General features: G+C 39.8%; 1 pseudogene; it reads right to left on the bottom strand.

The window, feature by feature from the left end:
- Window positions 1-15,652, bottom strand: part of LOC119293000 — a 22,510-nt pseudogene extending 6,858 nt beyond the window's left edge.
- Between the last annotated feature and the right edge of the window lie 503 nt (window positions 15,653-16,155).

Here is a 16,155-nt window from a genome sequence, read left to right as displayed (position 1 = left end):
TAAACCCCTTCGTGTCTAGAGCAGTTGAAATTAAAGATTGCATTTGCGGAAATGCAATTTGGTGCCCGAGCTGAGATGCTCTCGATATCTATGCCACGAGTCAGCCTCGGGATTAGGAATGGTGCACGTATTTACTCCCGTATGTGGATGTATTAGTCATTTTTTTGGAAGGACAGCCCACACATGGCCGGATGGCCCATGTTCATTTATTTGCTACCTACCGGGTGTGTCTTATGATTTCCTGCGCGTGCTCCCCATGCCGGCCGTCGGCGCTGCTGCCATGGACGCTCACGACGAGTGAAGGCGCACCAGCTCTAACAGTTTGACCTGACGCAAGAAGCCTGCTAAGTGTGCTCATGCTGGTAGTCGCCGTCACCGCCATGGGCGCGAAGGCACCACCTCGTGTTCAGGCGCCTGCTCCTCCGGTTGGACGTCAGCGGTGGCGGCGAAGACACTACCATTGCTGCAAGCGATGCGCTCGCACGGCAAGTTGCCCTCGATAGCCCGCCGTTTGGCGACTTGTAGACGGCTACCCAAGTTCCATGTAGGCTCCCTCGTACGGTGCGCAGCCGTCTTTGCCGCATCCATCATGGACGCGGCTGTCCTGTACGCTCACACCAGAGCAGACGGAGAAGATGAGCCTGTTAGAAATTTTTGGAGCCAGAGTTGCACCTCCCAACAAATAGTATCAGCCCTGATTTGGAACAGCACAAGGCACGACAAAGCTAGCCGCTGCTAGTCTCTTAAGTAGGTGCCTCCGTCACCGGCTCGTCGATGAAGCCGTGTTGCTCAGACGTAGGCATGTAACACTACAGATATGTGAGAGAAGGAAACATGATGGAGGAAGAGGAATTGAATCCATAGTGCTCCTGACCAACGCGCTAGTGCATCTCAGCACGTTATATTATCGTGAATGTAATTAAATTCATTAGGACAATGGATAATGAATTCAATCTTTCGTCCAGCTCGTGTTTGTTGCCGCAGCCTGCAGGCCTGCACATGAGAAGGATGGATTGACGCTTTGATCTAGCACCGGAGCAGAGGGAGAGGTCAGCTTCGGAGGCAGCAGCCGGCTGGCCATTATTACAGAGAGAGAGACGTCAAGGGAGGACGCTGAGTGCCTGACAGTTGGCTTCCTGTACATGGTATATGTCAGTACATTATGTATTCTTTTGCGTATAGGCTGTGGTATTTCCTCAAAAACTGAATTTGGCTCACATCACGATGCTCTATTGAATGGTATAGATAGCAGGAGCAGCTGGGCTCGGGAGCCAAAACGCTGCTCTCTTGCATTTGTTTAAATCGAACATTTATACTTTGACATACTTTATCCGGTTCCTAAGTGTATGTCTTATTCTACCAATACAACTTTTAATGTACTATCTTTAATATTATATTAGATATAAATAGTTGCATTAAATATGTAATTACCGTGTTTTAAGATTACAAATACATTTTCACGGTCTAAATGAAATTGTATAAATTTTACATTCTAACTGAGTTGGAGGTGTAAACTTATGTTACATTGGATTTTACTCTAAATGGAAGCAAACATTAATATTATAGTACAATTGAGTTTAGTCCTTGCAATGTGATGTGGTGCATTCATGTGTTTCATTTGTCTAAGAAATATTTAGGTTGGTTGACTAATTATTAGTAGACCGAAATTAGTTAAATCTCAATCAATAACTTGTAGCATCGATCCAATGTTGAGATCCATGCAAGAATTATTTTCTCTATGCTCTAACATTATTATTGTTGGTGCCTATATGAATAATATTTTGTAATGTCATGAATCTTTTTTTAGATATGTACAAAAAATGATTGAGTATTACTCAGTCAAACGAGCAAGTCACTATCGTATTTAAGTATCTACAGAACCTGGTAGAGTTATCAATCTAACAAATATAGTTTTTAAAATTTTATGGCACACAATATTATCAAGATTAAATGTAATGGTGTGTTTGGTTGGTGGAACATAGTAGAATATAACTCTCAACAAAGAAATCTAGTAGAATATAATGGAACATATCTAGATTTTAGTGATGGTGCAGTATAACAACTAGGATGGAATGAGATGGATCCACCAAATGGAATATTGAGCTAATATAATACAGGGAATCAACCCATAAAATCAAATCTGCAAAACTTTCACATAGTGGATATAGAATAGCATTGGAAAAAAAATCATGCACATAGTTACACTTCTAGACTGTCCCATGCCATTGGACTAGATACATCATTGTAGTATTGCATCATCTTAGGTGTTACTTTTTTGAGGCAAATCTTAGATGTTAGTTTCGGGAGCTCTTTTATACCGCCTGTAAGTTGTGTATATGGGGGCTGTGCTTGAAGGCATTCAGAAGGGGCTGGCAAGTGGCAATGACCCGTTAATTCGTATTCGTATATTTTTTTACCAAACAATTCCACAAAACTATTCTATATTTAATATTGCTTGTTCATTCTAAAATCAACTTAATAATTGATAATTATATATATATAATATAAATATTTATAATGGAGAATTTATATATAAATGTAGACTTTGCTACATAGAAACGTACATATATTTGAATACAAATATGCATCTCATAATTATCCATACATATAAAATTAACCAATTATGCATTAGAAACAGTTCATGTATTCAAGAATAGTTTCATGGAATATGTTCTGTATTCCTACTAAAAGGATAATAAAAAAAAGAATTGAAAGAGAAAAAATAGAAAATGAAGAAGGAAAAAGATACTCCCTCCGATCCATAATAAGTGTCGCAATTTTGAACTATCAAAAGTGTGACACTTATTTTGGATTGGAGGTGGTATTAAAAAAAGAATCCAAATAAAAAACACAAGTGAAAAAATGCATCGTTCACATATTGGGCTCTGGCCGTGGAAGATCTTAGCCGAAGTTTCCTTAACTTCCCATTATGAGTATGTATGAATTCAGGTTACGTTTTTCAGAAGTATCTTGCTATATTGAACATTGCCTCTCCTTCCTGTTGCACATAAGGCAAAATTCCTTTCTCTATCGACAAACCGTTAGGCATGGGAGTAGAGAACAAGTGTCTCATTCCAAGAATTTGAATACAATGACGACCACGGCGATCCACTACCCGTCGCCGCCATCTCGTTCGATCGCTCGGGGTGATCGATGAGATCCAATGACCTCCGCTTTTTTGCGAGGTAATACGTTTGTCATTCATAAAATAAAGATCCGGTTACAAGACACGTAATCATCATAATTTACAAGTGAAGAAAAAGCAGTCTAGAAGAATCAACACAAGATTCAGTCACAAGATATTTGAAACTGAAATATTAGCCTCCTCCTCAATTGCACAGACATACCTTGTCTTCCAAGTTTTTGTAAAGCTGCTCTTTTCCCTTGGCTTTATTCCCTAAATTTTGACACTTCTCTTCCAGCTTTCTCAAAGATTCCTCATTCAGCTTGGCTTCCTGCTTAGACCTTTCAAGCTGTCACACGTTCACCCACCAGAAATACCCATCAGTTCAGCTTCAAGCATTCACAGAACTAACAAGCTTCAGGAATATCAACACTCACCATCTGTTTGACCTTTTGAAGCTCGGCTGTGTCGACCTGCTTCTTTGCTGGGCCCAGTTCTATACCACGGACATGGCTAGCAAAGTTCAACGAACTCAAGGTTTCCGACGCGTCGTTGTCGGATGGGCTAATTTGCACAAACATTACGACTTTCGAATCGCCTCATGTTACCGCAATTGTGGAGAAGAACAGAAAAGAACAAATTAATCGCGTGGCCAAGTGAGAGAATGCAGAGGAACAGAAATGGTTAATATTTTGTATATTGTTCATATGGTATTTGTTCCAGAGCAACAAACAGATCAATTTACCTAAAGAGTCTTGGAGCAAATGCGTCAATTTGGAATTCCTGTGCACAAGAAAAGTATCAACACAGTAAGAAAACAGGAGCAGAAAACAGGAGCTGATAGGTGCAAACCCGTTACTGACTCAGAGTGCAAACCTGTAAGGAATGTGGCTGCTTCTGGAAGCAAGAGCATAAATGACATCGCCTAAAGAAGAAAGCGACATGTTGATATTTTGTGCTTCCTTGAGCCGATCACCTTGCGTGTATGTCTTGGCTAACTGCTCGCTTCCAACAAGATCTACCAACCAGAGCTTACTTGTTGTACAACCCCCATTTATCAGGTTCTTTGCTCTAACCATGATACAAAGCATGCTGAAAACAAATTATAAAGGTCAAACCATTTTTACCACAAGCAGGAAGGTACTCCACGGAGAAATGAAAAATAATGTTAATTATGACCAACCAGTGTGAGCGACTGCTGTGTTCATTCACATTGTTTGACCCTGTAGCCCTCGAATTGCTTCCAGTTTGTAAGACATCCCAAAATTCATTTATGTCCTCAACTTTGGCCTCAACTATGCCGGGCACATGATGGGATCCTTCACCTGCTTGTTTGATCTCTAACCTATATATGCAAATATATACAGGTTACCACAACATGGTACTATTGTGAACAAAAAATGAAGGATGCCGAAGGAAAGTGGTTGTACTTAGATGAAGTATTGTGAAACAAAATGAAGGGTACTAAAGGAAAGTGATTTACTTCTGACATGAAGGGGATGTTGCAAGGAGGTCTCTGATTTGTTCATTGTACACCTCAAGCACACTAACTGATATGTTGTACGTGACAGTGTCTTTTCTCTCCTCGGCAATCTTGAACAACTCCTCCAGAGTTCTATAGTTTACTAATCTGTTCCTTTCAGTCCCTTCCATGGCGAAGGTCTTCCCAGTTCCTGTTTGTCTGTATGCAAAGATGCACACATTGTATCCATCTAGCACTGATGTGACTAGTGGAGATGCATCGGCGTAAACCTCAGTTGTTCATGGATACAACTTGTATATTAGACAAACAAAGAAAATTTTATGATTGTAAACTCCAACATTACTTGGAAGTGTAAACTAGAATTAGCAACATTGGCATTGTAAGGACAGTTGTGAAAGACAACAAAAATCTAGTACAGGCTCCATAGTACCAAGAGATACCTTGGTCATCCTTTGGGGTGTAGACTCGGTCAAACTTGAATGTCTTTTTTGTTGTTCCTCCATTCATAATCCCAATGTCTCCATCATTTGCTCCATCAAAATAAAAGGCTAGTGATTCATTTGAGATTAAAGGTCGTATTCGGCAGAAAACACGAATATTTCCTTTAAGATCCTGCACCACACAAATATTAAAAACAGATATACTCTATGGGATCACAAGGGTTGAAGAGAGTATGTCATTACAAGTACAGTGTTATGTAGCTTTTTGCGCAACTTCTCTCCATCCACAATTTTTTTCTCAGCTTCCGTTAGACGTAGCTGTGGGTCCTCCGAAAATCTCTTTTGGTTTTCACACATTGCATGCATTGCCTGCATTGTTGTCAAATAACCAACATTAGTTTTAACTAACAAAATTAAAGTATGTTATTATTGATAGGAAATATTTTCAAGGTTAGGTAAATGTAAGCGGAATCTTGAAAGATGTTTTGCTAATTATTTTGTTGACAACGAAGAACATGTCTCTACATTACCACTCTTATTTTACTTGCAGTTGTAGTGCTATTTTACAGCACATGCTCCATGAAGATTCTGATACTTGCTCCTTTGATGTTTATGACAGGTTGTCTGATTTTCAAAAAGAGATATTCAAGTAAGAGTTTCTTCCAGAGGACCTTTACGTGGTCCACACCCACATCCTCTTCCAGTTCCAGTGGAACTCCATCTCGGAGATGGCCTGATCTGGTGTCGTGGTTGATGGGGAGCTACTATGTTCTGCTCTGTTCATACCTGCAACAATGCTTCCATGTCCTGTCTGCAGTTACAGGTGCGTCGATCTCCATTCTCTCGTTTGTTTTCTTCATGTTCTTGCCCGTGTGTGTGGCGTGTGTTGCTCTTGCATTCCAGAATTTCTGGTAAGCTATGCCATTCTTTCCCGTTACTCAGATCTTCCTTGCCTTGTCCTTTGACACAACCATCATTCATTCGGTGGTTTGACTTCTAAGTTGTGTTGTGAGATTAATTTGGTGCAGATTACAATTTCAATGGAGGATGAATGGTTTTTCAGATCAAGTGGAGAATAAATAATTCTTTAGAATATTTTTGTTCTAACACAAATATATGACGTGGGTCGAATGGTAGATTGATTAAAACCTTTGTCAACAGTATACATTGAGAATAGCTATATCGATTATTCTTTCCTGCGATTTGAAATAAAATCCTTGTAGTTATGAGCCTGGAAACGGCTTACTCGTTTTTATTAATTTAGATTTTCAAGTTCTTAGATAAAATGTTCGGAAACATGTTCGTGTTATCTCAAAAGCTAAGAAGTTGTGAGTGATGCCTACATGTATGAAGAAATAGGTGGATCATTTGTCCCTCTAACAAACAGGGTCATGTCAGATATTGAGATGGTCCTTGGTCAAGATATATAAACCACTAGCAGATACTGAAACTAATGTTTAAGTTGTCCCTCTTAACAAATAGGGTAATGTCAGACTATAAAATTCTGAAACCAATATTTCACCTAGCCATGCCTTTGGTAGACAGCAATACCTGTACGTAGGAAACCTCACTTGTCTTGAGATGTATTGAATCTTATAGTAATTTAGGTAGCCAAAGCCAACTCGAATCACTGGTTTGATTGATGGATTAGCAAGACACGCATATGTGAAAGCTGATTGGATAGCCACTGGAAGGTAATTAAGGTGCCTTACATTCATATTTCTTCAACTCACGGTGGTTACAAGCTATGTTTATATTTCTTCAACTCACTTGTGATTACAAGCAAGGAGCCACATGCATTTGTATACGCCCATATGCCTATATAATCAAGCAAGGAGCTACAGTGTGCTTTCGTAGTCTTCCTTATTAGCTCTGTTTATTTCTCATGGAGTGGCTGACGTATATAGTGTTGTAAAATACAAACTACCGGGCAAGCTAGCATATTGCCATCTGCCAGTATTTCCCTTCATCTTAGAAAACTGGAAATGCTGAAGAACTGTCATGCAAGCAAATTGGCATCAGACTTCAGGTGAGACTTCAGTTTACATCATCAAAGTGCTACTGCTCCTAAGATAGTTAAGTAGATTACTTGAAATTGGAAGAAATTGCTTTATGGAAACTCTACGTGTGATATACTAATTAATAAATAGGTACATAAGTTCATTCACCAATTCGCCATCAATTTTATATGGTTGTCTTAAGTCATGGGCTACTAATGATATATAAATCTAGAGCTTGAACTCCTATTATGCGCTGACTGCTGTCGATTTTCAAGAGAATAACAAGGCATGCTACCTGCTCTATTCTTCCGTGCATAACTACATATGAAGTTGTACCTTATCATCTACAGTTTAGAAAAATCATTCTTTTTTTCATTTCTCATCACACTGATTTATACACTGTAATTATGTTGCAACTGATTGCGCCAAAGCGAGCCACTGAATTGGGCCAATGGATAGAAACACATATTGATGTATCTGGGCTCAGCTGGGAGGTGAACAACATGCACAAGCAGTAACTGACCCAGGCTGGTACTCGCTGGGCTGAAAAGCCATGACACCCTTGTTGTGTATAATTTTGCAATGTGATTATCCATGCATATTATTGTTGCTTCATACTTCAGGCATTTACATGTGCATAATAGTTGTCCCTTCTGGCTACGATGTAAAGAGTACAAATTATTTCTACCTTTACACCTATGCAGTGTTGGTCCTAGACACGAGGCTTGTTGGTTTATATCTCAAAGTAACCAAATACTCTATTCCTGTTCGATTTCAAATCATGCTTTATATTGTAAATAGTGTAAAAGGGTGAAAGTTTGTTCAATTAAGGGGACGAGCGCCGCCGCGAGCTGGGGACCGTTCATCATCGTCAGTGACCTCTTCTCAGGTCCCCTCTCTCTCTCTCTTATTCCATTAGTTCCAGAGGCGGAGCCAGCTGCCGGGCTCGTCCGACAATTCTTCACTACAGATTAGTCTGATTACTTGCTTAGTAGTGATTTTTGTTGGGGCAAGCTAGCTGACATCGCTGTGCACGAGCTTTGCCCAGGCTCCTCGCGCTGTCTCTGATTAGTGCACTTAGATGCAGGCAAGAAAATTGAAATTGGTATTTGTATACTGGTAGAGCTAACCATAATGTACCTCCTGCTGTTGTATTTGATATAATTGGTTGTCTAGTCACCGGTATAAATATGGTGACTTGCAGTGAGTTAAGTACTTATGTGCATCTCGATAAGACTATAATCTGCTAAGCTTTGTGGTTTCAACATAGGAATTACTTCTATTTTGAGTTAGCACTACATTTCTGAATAAATATGGAGACTTGCAGCGAGTATTGTACTTCTAATTTGAGTATACACTGTGAAATTTGGCATAATTGTGTGTTGTACGATGGGATCAATTGGCAACAGGATACCCGAAGATGGTATGCGGTTCAGAAATTCGGATGAGGCTTGGGAGTTCTGGGTGCAATATGGAGGTCACATAGGCTTTGATGTGAGGAAGAAATACCATCATAAGCAGAATTGATGGAACAATCACTTCATGTAGGTTTCGGGAGAATTGTTTTTTTAAGCTACGGGAGAAATGATTTTAACCCCCCCCCCCGTTTGATGGCTTTTGATCTTAAACCCCTTCGTGTCTAGAGCAGTTGAAATGAAAGATTGCATTTGTTTATATTGAACATTTATACTTTGACATACTTTATCCGGTTCCTAAGTGTATGTCTTATTCTACCAATACAACTTTTAATGTACTATCTTTAATATTATATTAGATATAAATAGTTGCATTAAATATGTAACTACCGTGTTTTAAGATTACAAATACATTTTCACGGTCTAAATGAAATTGTATAAATTTTACATTCTAACTAAGTTGGAGGTGTAAACTTATGTTACATTGGATTTTACTCTAAATGGAAGCAAACATTAATATTATAGTACAATTGAGTTTACTCCTTGCAATGTGATGTGGTGCATTCATGTGTTTCATTTGTCTAAGAAATATTTAGGTTGGTTGACTAATTATTAGTAGACCGAAATTAGTTAAATCTCAATCAATAACTTGTAGCATCGATCCAATGTTGAGATCCATGCAAGAATTATTTTCTCTATGCTCTAACATTATTATTCTTTGCACCTATATGAATAATATTTTGTAATGTCATGAATCTTTTTTTAGATATGTACAAAAAATGATTGAGTATTACTCAGTCAAACGAGCAAGTCACTATCGTATTTAAGTATCTACAGAACCTGGTAGAGTTATCAATCTAACAAATATAGTTTTTAAAATTTTATGTCACACAATATTATCAAGATTAAATGTAATGTTGTGTTTGGTTGGTGGAACATAGTAGAATATAACTCCCAACAAAGAAATCTAGTAGAATATAATGGAACATATCTAGATTTGAGTGATGGTGCAGTATAACAACTAGGATGGAATGAGATGGATCCACCAAAGGGAATATTGAGCCAATATAATACAGGGAATCAACCCATAAAATCAAATCTGCAAAACTTTCACATAGTGGATATAGAATAGCATTGGGAAAAAAATCATGCACATAGTTACACTTCTAGACTGTCCCATGCCATTGGACTGGATACATCATTGTAGTATTGCATCATCTTAGGTGTTACTTTTTGAGGCAAATCTTAGATGTTAGTTTTGGGAGCTCTTTTATACCGCCTGTAAGTTGTGTATATGGGGGTTGTGCTTGAAGGCATTCAGAAGGGGCTGGCAAGTGGCAATGACCCGTTAATTCGTATTCGTATATTTTTTACCAAACAATTCCACAAAACTATTCTATATTTAATATTGCTTGTTCATTCTAAAATCAACTTAATAATTGATAATTATATATATAATATAAATATTTATAATGGAGAATTTATATATAAATGTAGACTTTGCTACATAGAAACGTACATATATTTGAATACAAATATTCATCTCATAATTATCCATACATATAAAAGTAACCAATTATGCATTAGAAAAAGTTCATGTATTCAAGAATAGTTTCATGGAATATGTTCTGTATTCCTACTAAAAGGATAATAAAAAAAGAATTGAAAGAGAAAAAATAGAAAAATGAAGAAGGAAATAGATACTCCCTCCGATCCATAATAAGTGTCGCAATTTTGAACTATCAAAAGTGTGACACTTATTTTGGATTGGAGGTGGTATTAAAAGAGAATCCAAATAAGAAACACAAGTGAAAAAATGCATCGTTCACATATTGGGCTCTAGCCGTGGAAGATCTTAGCTGAAGTTTCCTTAACTTCCCATTATGAGTATGTATGAATTCAGGTTACGTTTTTCAGAAGTATCTTGCTATATTGAACATTGCCTCTCCTTCCTGTTGCACATAAGGCAAAATTCCTTTCTCTATCGACAAACCGTTAGGCATGGGAGTAGAGAACAAGTGTCTCATTCCAAGAATTTGAATACAATGACGACCACGGCGATCCACTACCCGCCGCCGCCATCTCGTTCGATCGCTCGGGGTGATCGATGAGATCCAATGACCTCCGCTTTTCTTTGCGAGGTAATACGTTTCTCATTCATAAAATAAAGATCCGGTTACAAGTCATGTAATCACTGACATTACAGCTGAAAGGATAGGTGATGAGTAGCAGCGAATGAAGTGGATAGAAATTAAACAGTATTCTAAACACAGATTAATAGCCAAAAATACAAAATCATCTTGAACAATTCAGAAATTTAAATAGTAGATGAAATGAGCCTTGAAGATTATCATGTGAGTTCCTCTTTTCTTGAAACCTCTTGTCAGCTTCTTTGTTGTGCACTTGGGAGGCATCGATCTTCCTAATTAACTAGATCATGATAGCGCGCGTTGATACGCTTGTTCGTTTCTGAAGAAGTTAGGATATCGTGTAAATATTTGGAAAAGATAAAGAAAACAAATTTACATAAGGTACACCTATATTAGACAATGATGCAAATATAATATGATAGTAAATAAGGCTTGCTAAGGGGCCAAACTTTGATGCACGTCCTGTTGTGACGTCGGCATGACAGGTTAAATGACACGTAACAAATATACTTCTCTAAAATACAATTACCCGCTGAAGCTTTAAAGGATCACCAACATAATTTCAGGAACTCTTTCACATACATGAGACAAGCATGCGGCAATTTTCAATAAAAAAGTACCATTTTCACTGTCTCATAGGCATATACAACAAGTAACAATTTTCACAGTGGATAACATTTTTCTTACGACATAACACATAAAATGGAAACTAAGAGTATGGAAATTTTAGTTTTTTTAGACATATAATAGTGAGCAACAACTTTCACAATGTTTGAGATTCCCTCTTTAGACCTCATATCGGCTAATATGATTACGACGTGGCTTACATAAAGAGTGCAAGAGAGAACTGCGTACTTTTCTGGCCATCAAACTTTTCAGGGCTCAAAACCTCTCGGTGGTTTCTGAAATATCTGATGGTTCAATAACAAAATGGTCATCTTGACCTGCATCCATACTAAATTGCACAAAGCAGCATGGTTAGTAGTGCAATGTCGGGGACTATTGCAAACCAGACCCATAGTGTGGTTCAAAACTTGTATTTCTCACTTTTCGAGAATATACATCAAGAGGTAATTATTCACATAACGGGAGACTTTTTTTAAGAAAAAAATGGGAGACTTTCTACAGGTTCATATATGAGATAGACATCCCAACCTCACTAACTGAGAGACACAAAAACGGATAAATTGACTACTCCCTCCGTCTAGGTGAGTAAGTCATCTTAAGTTGTCCATCGTGACCGAGGAGGAGGGGAAAACGAGAGACCTTAATGTTTATTTGCTAATTAATAGCATTGCATGTAATGAACTACACCACTGCATGTCGTGTTTGGTAGTCTCAAGTCATTAAAAGCATGCACACCCCTCGTTTCTTATTGGTTAATATGTGAAGAAACAAGAAACAAGGTAGAAATTAATGCATCGTGCCTAAATGTTTTAGGATTATTAGGTTTTCATAAGATGACATACACACCTAGACGGAGGGAGTATGTCAATGCCACTACCAAAGAAGCATCCAGACGGGACTAACGAATCATCCATGGTTGATTTGCACATACTTCTTGGTATGCCTGACTTAACCCCAACAAAAGGCGATGGGCATGTCTGCATGTGCATCGCACACAAGACAAGGTAAAAAATAAAACACATTAACCTCATTCCATGGTGATAAAGAATCTCACAATTTAGCTCAACGGGGTGGATATAAAAGTGTTTCCTGGGACAATTTTTTTGGAGTTACTGTTTCCTGGGACAAATAAGTAAGAGCAATTATCTCACAAATAAATGTTTGGAGATTGAAGCATTAGCAGTGCTCACGGCCACTTCCCAGTAAGCATTCGCGGCCGGATCAATCACAGCTCGCCCAGCTAGCTCGATGGAGCAGCGGCCCAGAATAAATACCAGAACGTCAAAACAGAAAGCGATTGACTTAATTGCTAGCGATGGCAAAGCGTTGTAGATCCATCTAATAATTGGACGGCTAGCGATGGCAAAGTGTTGTGGTGGCTCCTAGCTAGCTCAGTTATACTGTTTAGTAATTAATTAAGCCATCAAAGTATGAGAAGAAAAGTTGGCTCAGCACATCAAGCATACCCGGTTTGGATTCAGCCCATCAAAGCATATCAGGCAACGTCCACACGCCACCAACAAATTCTTTCTCAACCAGAATGGTAGGCAGAGCAAACAAATCCTTGGTATTTTCAAGTGTATGTTGTTCATGTGTGCACAAGCCCACAAATCTTGATCAAGCCATGCCAAAGGAGGAATACTTTAAATCGCCAGCATGCCAGGCAATTTGATTCCAGCTACCATGCATCCTCGGGATACTAAATCACAAACTAAGCTAGTAGATACCAACGATTGACCATTCACGAATAGGGCATTCAACAACATCATAAACAAACTTTATGAGCTAGTAGATTTGATGATAAACACGTTCAAGATGCATGGAAGAATTAACCTAGCTACAAAATCATACTATAACTAGCCTCATCCCCCACACTGAGTCACTCTACAACTTTGAACATAAACCTAACCAGATAAAGTTACAACAGGCATTAATCTAGCAAAGATGAGACTTGTCGCATTCAATAGTCGACGGCCCAGCCAATCTACTCTTGAGGAGGTCCCCTTGTGGAGATGGTCCACGGCCTCCTCGGCCTCGACCACGGCCCCTTCCTCCATCACCTTCTGCACATGAGATTAATAAGATAACATTGCTTAGTGGTGATTAAAACCATATTCAGAGAGGAGTTGGGCAACTGGAAAAGAATTATTAAAGGGAATGCCAATTTATAATATCATCACTACTTTCTACCGAAGTCAAAGCACAGTATTAAAGATTTAATAAGTAACAAACATATTAACAATGCACCAAGAAGAGAATGAACCCATACTTAACTATTAGACAAATGCAGAGCACCTATAATACAAGTATATATTATGCTCCTCTAAAGATAGCTTAATTTGTTGAGGCTCTCATATGGCCAGAGTTGTTCATCAGTGAATCTTTTGTGTGACTTCAATAGTCAAAATCGGTGAATTTGTTTCTTGTGCAGCTGTGGCAGCATCTTGAGACCTAGTACAACTGTAATTAACTAGGCAGGGCAAAGCAAAGCTAGCTTGCTCGGTCCTTTTCGATCGACTTTCAAGGTGAAAAAGCAAGCAGACAGGAAACACCACTTGCACAATAACATCCACAATAAGCTAGGTGCAACATATGGAACATTCTTGTTTTCTTCATATTACACTACAGGTGACAGGCCTCAACATACCCTGCCACTTAATGTCAGACAAAACGCACTGACTATATCTTTGACAGATTGGGCAGTAAGTTTATCATGTCGTGCCCAAATTCGACGAGCATAAATACATCAGGTGTGGTGTATAGGTGGACGGTAACCATAGGGAGACACTGTCCACGATGTACTATTCCCAAGGCATCTACCAGTTCAAGAATCAGAGTCACTTTCTGTATCGGAATGCATGTCAAATGGTATTATTTCCGTTCGTGTTTGCCTCAAGTGGCGGCATATCATCATCCTCATCTCCATCCTCATCAGAGTTGTGCAATGTCGTTCCTTCTGGCCCTGTCGCCCACCCATTGGGACTTGACTTGAAGATAGCTGGCCTGGCATAACAAAGATGAGTTAATCAGGGGCACCCAATCGAGAGGAAGGACGACAAGCTAACAATCCTGATTTTATCAAGTAGATAGACTAATGATGCAGAGCTCATACGAAAGCACAAATAAAAAAGATGGAATTAACTAGCCCAGTCCCCAGTTAAGTTACAGGATCCATGAGTTGAGCAACAGTTTCAACAACAACATTCCTTCCACTTGTTGGCTTGTACCTCAACTGCGATTGGACAGGAAACACTTGCAGAAAGGGACAAGAAACATGGGAAAAACAGGAAACTAGTAGTAGTAGTAGTATCCAACAAGTGGAACTCCGACTTATGTTTGTTGCATTATCATAATTGTTTTGCATATTTCATTCATATATGTTATGCCATGACCTTGTTGAGTGCTTTGTCATTTTTCCTTCTTGCATCATGTTCATCTTATATTATATTGCATTGCACCATCCTTGCTTTGTTCTATGTTTCATGATATTGCAAATGTCATTTTATTGCATTTGCATCATGAGAATCATGCCTTGGTTTGCATCTTGAAATCTTGTTGTGTGATCTTCTGTGACCCCCCCCCCTTTCTTCTTATCTCCACCTCACTCATGCAACATGCTCATACCAGCGACCATTCATCAAGTTCACCCAAGTTTCTATTCCATTCAAACTTCTCCTTTCTTCTTTATTACATTTATTTTCATGTGACATTTTCCCTGTCCAAAAATGTTCCTTCTTTTCCTGCAAACCCTACACCTTGCTGTTAACCTCTCTGTCAATTTTCAGCTCTTTTAGACTTGATTTGGTTGGAATCAAAATTGCCTCAAGTTTGAATTTAGTTCAAACTTGCGATAATTTTCTTTCTCTAAAAATGCCCAAACCAATTATTTCAATTAGTGCATAATTCCAGCGTCGTGGGGATATTCTTATATCTCTCATACACCCCTCTCCTATCCTTCTGTGCATTTGCTCTTTTGTTTTTCTATTTCGAAGAAATAGAAAACAACAGTAGCAGGAGCAGCCCGGCCCAGCTTCAGCGCACCCGCAGCAGCCCCAGCGTAGCCCAGTCCAGCACCACCATAGCCCAGCCCGCCAACCACCTCCCCCTCTGGTAATTCCACCTCCACGTAACACATTTTCACCCTGGCCCCACATGTCATTCTCTCTCCTTCCTCCTTTCTTCCTGCTTGGCAGAACTCCCTCTCTCACGGTAACTCCAGGTTACCTCGGCGCACATGGCCGCCGTGGCAAGGCCGACTCCATCCTCGCCATCCAGCCCCCCTTTTTTTACCCCCGTAGCAACTCCTAGGGTTTCCCTCTTCCCCTCTCGCCGCCGCCACCTCTTTCCCTTCCCCTGTTTCTCCTTCTTCCTCAAGAGCCAGAGAACAGAGAGCACCACCGAGAGCTTCGCCATTGCCTGCGTGGTCGGAGGCCACCACAGTCATCTCCGGCATGTCCGTCTTCTTCCTCGACATCGACTACATCCGTTCAGACTTCTTCCCCGCCCTAGGTCGCCTCCACTACGTCGCCGTCGCCTTCGTCTTCTTCACGGACAGCAAGTCCACCGGAGTTCCTCGCCTTCTCTCCGTTGATATTCTGCGTCCCCGGCCGCATCCTCATGTCAAAGGTATACTAGGTATACCCAACTCCAACCCTGCTCTTTTCCATCACGATTAGATCGCTGGAGTCGTCGCTAGATCCATGCCATCTTCGTGTTCTCGGTGCTCCGGCGAGTTCTGAATTTTGTTGCGTAGTTGCAGTAGTCGCCATGGTTCCTCGCACTTCGCCCCACTTTGAATCCTCTCTCGCACACGCCGCCTCATCATGCCACTCCCTGCTCGACCCTCTCTGTTCGTGCTCGCACACGCAAGACCGAAGCGCTGCATGCGCAGCAGCCGTGGAACACCACCCGCGCGG

Source organism: Triticum dicoccoides, chromosome 4B (genome assembly GCF_002162155.2).
Source record: "Triticum dicoccoides isolate Atlit2015 ecotype Zavitan chromosome 4B, WEW_v2.0, whole genome shotgun sequence".
Lineage (NCBI taxonomy): Eukaryota > Viridiplantae > Streptophyta > Magnoliopsida > Poales > Poaceae > Triticum > Triticum dicoccoides.
This window is presented reverse-complemented; position numbering and strand designations above follow the sequence as displayed.